We start from the raw sequence: 8,927 nt of genomic DNA on the forward strand, positions 1-8,927 counted from the left end.
TCACCTCAGAAGTCCAAATTAACATCCTGGAGAACACTGAACGATGTATGTGTCTGTGAATGTGTGTTTTTAATCCGTCACTTACTGAATAATTACTGAATTATTATTATATATATAAAAAAAAGTTTATTAACGTACAGTATGGCCCTGCGTTGTCAGGCTGATGATGGTGGACGCACGTGATGCAACAGAAGTCGTGGTGTTGTCTTCCTGATGTAAGAGTCTAAAACATACAGGCCAGAGACATCGAGACACCCCGATGGTTCAGTTCAGCAGCAGCAGCAGCAAAGAGGCAATTACCCAGAGGCATCGGGGCGAAAGACAGGAGGAAAATCAATACATAATTTCAGCATTTCAGAGGGTGTTTCCTTCAACTGAGTCAATGTCTCAATTCACCAGTGTGAGTTAGTTGTTTTTTATATTTTAGTTAATCTCTTTATGCATTTCATATATTACAATGAAAATGTTAATAATGATTTATCTATAATTCTTGTACCTGCTGCCGGATATATAAGACAGTTTCAAATGGATGAATTCAAATGCATGAATCTACTGACTGTGAGGTCTAGCATTAATAAGAATTGACAGGGTGCCGCCATGAATTTTTAGTCGGAAAGAGCTGATTCTAAATTCACAAAAAAAAAGGTTACACAGACACCTCGGTGCGTCCTGTGAGTGGCATATTTGGGAAAAATTCACTTCACCTGACCTCGGGTTAAGTGTCTGAGAAGAATTTCATCTAGTCCTAACAGCAGAGGGCTGTGTGGTGGCAAGTTCACGCAAAGTTTACAGCCGCCACACAGTTCCCATTTTGTGCCCTGTCACACTCAGTTATGGCGGCGGGCAGATGGGCAACCCCTGCCTGCCCAGCACCCAAGATGCCACGGTGAAGTGACAGCAGCCAGACAGAAAAAATGAAACAAATCAATAGTGGCGTCTCTTACGGAGAAGACCCGACCACAGCACAACACGATAATGACCACAAATCCACTCAAGCGTTGAGGCTACCCCCAGAGAGGCGCTTCTTTAAATGAATGTAGGTTAGTATGATTGACTAATCGCCCACTAAATTAGAAAAGACAATATCATACGGCTTTGTGCTGCTTCCGAGAGCTGTGTCTGCTCTGACTCATAGGAGCACCTATGGCCCATGATGATTGTTAAACATAATGGTACACCTTCTTCCATAACCTGGCAATTATACCGCCTGCAAAAACTTCAGGCATTATCTCCTTACAAAATAGTAAAAGACCCATTTTTTAGGATTAGATATGGCTAACTTTTATGTCGTGGATTTGAATATGAAAAGGAGACTGGTGGGGAATGCGGGGAGCCCATGGGGACCCAAACACAGACTTCCTCTAAAATGTTAATCGTTTGGCTAATTGAAGGTATGTTCTTTGTCGGCTCTGCGTTTTGGAGGGTCCCTTCTATGGACCGAGCGAGCACAAGGTAGCGGGGCTTTCAGATGTGATTGTATTTGACTGCTGCTGCACCGGGGTGCCAGTGGATTTAGGTGCTTTTAAGATAAGTTACAGGGACACGCACGCACACCCACGGACGTGAGTGGAGACACGCGCAAAACCCTGCATGTATACCCATCCACCCACACGGCGACACATGCACACACGCACACACACACACCAACACATGTACATGCCAACCATTTGCATTTCAAAAGAGCATAATTGCCCAGGGCGGTGGCAGGGGGAGTGTGGCCTCAGGATTCCCCGAGAGCGCCTGTGAAGTTAACGAATCATGAGTCTAGACTCAGCCGAAGCTCCTCTTTCATACGAGCATATTCACACCAACATCCTCCCGAGTAATAGGCAGGTAGAGTAGTCATACACCTTTACACAGACAACCCATTTACTCCTTGTTGCAGTTCTGGCAAAAACCCCTGAAATGATCCTTTTTTGTAAAAAGGTTTCCCTTCCCCCTTGTTCAAGGATAATTTTTAATGGTTTAAATGTTGAGCTCAGTTATTACCCCTTTAACATTCAGGCTACCAGCACTATGACTACATGCACAAGAAAAATTGGGATGAATCCGGCTGACGTGTTTACGTGCACTACAATAACCTGCTGTGATGCCGACATCAACATGCATTTAGTCACTCATCCTATATCAGATCTCAAGGGTGGCTTTGACTTATTAGATAAAGATGACAAGTTATAGTTAGTAGTCGGCTACAGAAACCAACTTACTTAGACTTATTTAGTTAATTTACAGTTTTGTTCAGACTTGCAACCATGAGTAATGGACTTTCCTTTCACAATTTCCTCCACACAGCCGTCACAACGGTATTTTCCCTGCGCTGTGTCTTCGTCAAGGACATTGTAAAAATCCGTTTGGAAACACTGTTAACTGTACGGCCAAGAAATGTGTTTACGCCATCAAAACTTTATCTGTGTTAATCAGGTTTCTCTTAATCCTCATGTGCCATGACGCTACTGTTACCAGTGGGAAAATAAAACACAAACAGGGAAATCCAAGTTGAAAATAGCCCTTTTATACAGGAATTTACAGCTCTGGAAAATCAGCACTGCAAATATAATTAGTTCATCTGTCCTGACGCAAAATGCCAATTTCCACATAATGTTCCACAAACTGGTTCACTATTAGTTTATCTAGAGACCACAGACACATCGGTTTTCCCGACTGTAAATTTTCTTGCTTAGTTCTTGTTTATATTATATGGTATTTACCTTAAGGTTCAATTCAGATGATGTCAGATGATGTGACATTTATTTAGTGGATGTCTAAAGGAAGATTTTATTAAGACTTTAAGAATTCACCAGCTTCCTCATGCCTGCCGATAGCAAAAGGAAAGTAACAACTGAAAGTAACATTAATGATCCACAACACTTGATGTTACGTTAGCTTACCTTTACCTATAAGCGTGCTGGCCTGCATGTTTTTCTTGCTATGTCCCAGCTGTATAGTTGCAGCTTCTTGCCTGATTCTCAGTAGACTGAAGATGAGTTTAACCCATAAATCTGTTTCTTACAAGCCCCGGTAACATCAGATAAGATGACTGACGGAGGCCGAACGTTACTGAAATTAAGATGCTCCTTATTAACAGGTCAAGCAGCTAAATAAACTTCTGAATAAGAGATATTTTGGATGAAAGAGGATATATATATATATATATATATATATATATATATATATATATATATATATATATATATATATATATATATATATATATTTTTTTTTTACTAATCAGGAGCTGCAACATATATATAAATTAAAATATTGCACTAAAATAGTTATTAGTTTGTCTATTCATCCATCTTTCACTTATATAATACAGGTACTTGAGTGCATGTTAACACACTGCAGTTAAATATGGCCAGAAACAAACAGGATGCAGAGCTTTGACTCGACATATAGAGATGTTTCTTACACATCAGATGGCCTCGCACATCTTTCGCCAGACTCACGGCGGTGCAGCGGGCCGGTCAGAGGAAGCTGAAGTGATGCCGAGTCTGTTACTGCATGTACTACAGTCAACTGAAAGGTAAGCTGCCTCGTTGCTAGAAAGACTGATGGCCTGGCAGAAGTGTTATTTGTCTTGTATTGCCGGGTGAGCCCTCACGTCCACTCAGGAAGAGATGAAAGAGGGACGGACGGTCTGTCTGGGAGAAGTGCTAGCAGTGTGGTGGAGGACAATCTGTCACCAGCAGTCATCACTTAACTGAGCCCAGAGCTGCACCACTCACTCAATGAGAAACTCACCAGACTTAAATGGGAGCGCTGGGCAGAGCCAGAAAAGAGACATGATTAAAAATATGCATGAAATGAAATGAAATGCAAATCCTTCACTCTTTTACTTTAAGCTCAGAAAAATAAATCTACGACAACAGACACAATTTGACAAAAAAAAACAAAAAAAAACTACTAGTGTCAAAACTGGATCAACAACAACAAGGAATTTGAAGATGTTAAACTACATTTGACTCTTATACTCATATCCTGTGTTAACACCTAAAACAACACACAAACACACTGTAGTATCTAATAGGAGCTGGCATTGCATGTGGAGGTGAAGGACGTGCAGAGGGGCCGCCCTGTCTCGTGACACAATAAATGACTGTGATCCAGGTTCCAGCAAAAACAAGGACTGCTTTTCAATTCCACCTCTTTTACCCGGATGAATGATGAACCCTGGGTAAGAGGTGCAGTGTTGTGGTATTAATATACATCAGGGGCCAGAGCGGCACACTAAATCAGGAGCCACAGTGCATTTGTTATTCTAATGACAAGCAATAGCCATGTTCGGGGCTGTGTGGTGGAAAAGACTAAAAGTAAAACAAAGAAAAGTCTTGAGGAGAAATGACTCAGAGACTGAGACCAGTTTAGTAAGTGCAGTATTGGTGTTTAAATGGACGGTTCACCCCAAAATCAATAATGAATATTTGACCTCTTACCTGTAATGCTGTTTATCCATCTAGATTGTTACGGTGTGAGTTGTCAAGTTTTTGGAGATATCGGCCGTAGAGATGTCTGCCTTCTCTTGTATACAATGGAACTAGTGGTGCTCAAAGCCCAACAAAAATACACTCAACAGCAATGTCTTTTCCAGATATCATGACTTTGTTGTGAGCAGTTTCATGTCGGAACTACCATGCAGAAGGAAACATGCATCTGATAAAGACAAGAGGTCTGAGCTCTTGACGCCGCGGGATGTAAACATTAACTAGCATCCTCCTCGGCTTAGCTATAACATTACGTAGCAGAGTTGGCTAGCCTCTATGCTTTCTTCTGTGATGTGATAGGGTTAGTAGGGCTGTCATGTTTTATTCAAAATTCTGACATGCGTTCGAACATTGGGTGAAAAGTTCACATTCGAACTGCAATAATAATGTTTGAAACGTGCAGTCTATAAGCACATTAGGGCGTTTATTGTAGTTTGCCTTGTGATCCAGCAGAGGGCGCTGTAAAACTTCACTATCAGCTTGACCTATTGCATGGCCTAATGACCAGTAAGCTAACGTAAATGTTATGTTGTTTTGCTATGAAAATGGAGGATAATAGCTTGCAGAATTTACGTCGTTATTACAAAAACCACAAAAACAAAAAAATATATATTTCTATATATTTCTTGGGGTGAACTGTCCCTTTAAGCAGAAACAGAGTCAACTAAAGGATGACAGGTATGGGCCCATATGGCATGCTGGAGTACAACATCACATTAATCTACACAAATAATACACAAAAGCAATCTCTCTGAGTGCTAAAATTAAAAATATCACCCAGAGAAAGCCACATTTCAATCAACGCGAGCCGCTTTTTAAAATCACATTAGAGGCTCTTTACTTCAAATCACTTTTATTCATCTCCGAGGTGTTTTAAAGCACCAGCTGCTCATCTGACCCGATAGATCATAAATCAGCTTTCAGGAGAAGATCGAGTGAAAAGGAGAAGAGAAGACGGACGATTCTGGTGAACTCTCCGGATTGAATAATCAATACTGACAAAAATAAATGGCTCGACTATTTATCAAAGTCTGCGGTCAGCGCCATAGCAGAATTCCTGTAATGTATATTTCATACACTTTTATACTCATTGATTACCTGCCCCGTAGTTTGTAAATTACGTGTATATTGATCTGCTCATCATACAGTTGTGGCTTTTACTGTCGGCCATTTGTGCCACTGATAAAGAGATCAGGATTGAACTGTAATATAAATCTTGAGCCATTTTCTGCCAATATCACGAGGTATTATCAGGTAAAATAGATCGTTAAACGCTGTTTATAAAGTAACATTTTCATTGCTTTTGTAGATTATAATGAAATGCTCCTTATTATTATTAAATGATTAGATTTGAGAAGCATTTAACAATGGTGACAGATTGGAAAACAGTTCATTATTCATAAGAAAAATTGATAGAAAGTAAAGATTGTTGCACATGTTGCAAAGTATTTGAGTATTGGTTGTCTCTAAATTTTATTCACTTAAAATCACACTCTTAGAGGCAATGAGAGGGCCATTTCTGTAGCATCACAAGGTGATTTCTGCACAGTCAAGTCAAAAATATTGATTAAAGGTGATAAATCAAACATGGACAAATACCAGCAGCAGTCAGACCTGCCATTTATTATCATTATCTGAGCTTATGTGTATATTCCACGGGGAGATTAAGGGCAAAAGATGAACAGGAGCGTCCCTGTGAATCCGAACAGATTACACTCCTACAGCCTGCGAGGGAGAGAGAGAGTTGGGGTGGGAGGGAAAGAGGGGAGGTTTGGATCGATGGCGCCAGATCAATGATCAATAGGCCGCGCTCACCAATACACTTCCTGCTGACGCTCAGAGCTCTGGTTACACAGATGAAAATGGGTGGGCAGGGCCGGAGTGTGATGATGATTTATGTTAGCGGGGCAGATGTTTCATTTTGGAGAGAGACTGTCTGATAGACATGGCTGAATGTCACCGCCTGGACAGTGAGTGAGTATTTCAACAATCACACCGATGGACTGGTCTGATAATACAGCCTGGTCGCCTCATCTACAAGTACCACAACTTTAGACTTTCAAATTGCAGTACATATGTCAATGTCTGTTCAATTTTGTGTGCTGGTGACACACAAAAGTCAAAACAGATGTGTACAAAAAAACAGGCATTAAAATGGTGACTGTGATATAAAGAACGATATAGTAACAGTTGAGCGGAGGTTGAGTTTGAAAGATAGGACACACAAACACAGGACTTTCACCTGGGAGGCCGGTGTTCACGTAGCGTGTGAAACTAAAAGTCAACGTTGGCTTGTTTTAACTTGCGTCCACAAATTAAAGCATGCAAGGTCATCTTGTCCTTTACCTAACCAAGTAGTTCTGTTGCCTAATTGTAACCAGACTGCAATCTTGTGTGTTATTTTTGTTACCATGTTACCAAGTTGTGTTTTTTGTACGCAGATTATTGAGATCTGTTACGATATTATGAAAAAAAACAGTGCTGCTGTCTAAGTAAAAATGCTGTAGACATTAAACTGGATGCCCAAATGAAATTGTCATCAGAAATCCAGCAGTATTTATCACTTCAGTGCCAAATTGGGCACCAGACAGGTTGAATATCTGACAAAGAGGAGGAAGAAGAAGTACTTAAAGGCTTAATTTGGTCTATCGCACAAGTAATGGAAAGGAATTTTTTAATATTTAAGCCAAAGTGTGCTGTTACAGGCCGAAATCTCTTCTCCACAGACACTACACTCAGTGCAGTAACTGAAGGGGGAAGATAACAAAAAAAGATCAAAATCAATATCAAAGTGGCAAACAAGAACAAGGCAATAGATCATTTCCCTGCAGTAACATGGCTGATATTTTATCACTATAGATTACAAACATATCAGTGTTTCCTCTAGGTTTGGGGAACACTTTGGTGCATTTATTTGGTGAAGGATTTCAGGTTCCTCTACTAAAAAGAATGTTTTATGTTTATCGACTAAAAACATATGCAAGTTCACCTCATTTTGGACAAATATTATTGCCGTATTTGTGAACAAAATGTTGGAAAGCAGATAAAAAATAAAGAGCACCGAAACAGCCTAATGATAAAAACACGATAAAGAGGTCCACTGAGATGATGCTCACCATATTGATTTTACATTCTTTCTGCTTAGGTGGTACCAGCAGTTATGTTTATACTATACTTCTATACTATACTTTACAAAAACCCTGCAAATCTACTGCAGCATCTTTACTATAGTTCATGTTATAGAATTTCTTCACTTAAGAGGCATTTTTTCTTGTGTGAAAATGTGGTGTGGTGTACTGAAAATGCCAAAAACACATCAATCATTTAAACCCGAACAAAAGGCCCCCGTCCTATACTTTTCTCACATCAGTGCAACCAACACACAATTCTGTGCACATACACGGCGGTGAACACGTATCACACGTGCACACACTCAGACACGCAGATGAGGGCCTTGTGTCGACCTGTCACTCACCCATGCCTCTCACAGCCAAGGTCTAGTGACAACTGTTAAATCAGAGCATGCCTTCATCCCTGCCATGGCTAATGCTGTTAACTGCAGAGCAGCATCTCTGCTAACACATCCTGGGTAACTCTAATTACCTCCGAAAGAGTACCCTACACCTCCTTCTTCCCACATGGTGCCCAACTCCACATCATGATGGGGAGAAGAGGATGAGAGTGTATGAGACCACTGAACAGCTCCTATTTCTTGCCAATTCATAGCACAGAGCTAAAATCTTCTTCTCTGTAATGAGGATGCAGCTCAATAAAGATGTGACTCCACTCCTCCACCTCCAGATCCCACCTTAAGTTACCCCCGTGCAACTGTGTCCACCCGGCTCTTAGCCGTGGTAAATTGGGTTAACGCTCACTAAGTGTCCCATCGTTAGCGTTGTTAATTGACTACTGCGTGTGATAATTAACAGGGAGCGGACTGCCTACCTCGCTAATCTTATTTAGGTCATTTGCATTTAAAATGGTTTTGGGTCTCTCTGGCAAGTTGAAAAAAAAGAAAAAAACACGCTCTTGGAAATCACGCTTGATGGGCGAGTGCGGCTGAACAGCCACTTGACATAAAAGCCTGTGAAATTGAGGTTGATGCATGTTGTGTGAAATGTCAGAAAGATGGTTTTAACATAAAAGCGACGCATCATTATAGCACGTAAAGATTTAAAGTTCTGGAAACTGGATCTGCGGCTACCAAAGGCATGTTGTCCCACAAAACTTCTCCACATCCCGTTTCTCTCTCTAACTACTGAGCTCCTAATGTATGAAGGTTGATTTTGTTGTCGTGCTGTGATACCTCCAGATGAATGTTTCCTTTGTTGAAGCACCTTCTGTCCTATTTTGGCAATGACATGAGCGCTCGGTAGCTACAGGGGAGACACACGACTGAGCACTCCTCCTGATTCACACAAGCATTAACACAGCACATTAGCT

This window comes from Pagrus major, chromosome 22 (assembly GCF_040436345.1).
Source record: "Pagrus major chromosome 22, Pma_NU_1.0".
NCBI classification, from domain to species: domain Eukaryota; kingdom Metazoa; phylum Chordata; class Actinopteri; order Spariformes; family Sparidae; genus Pagrus; species Pagrus major.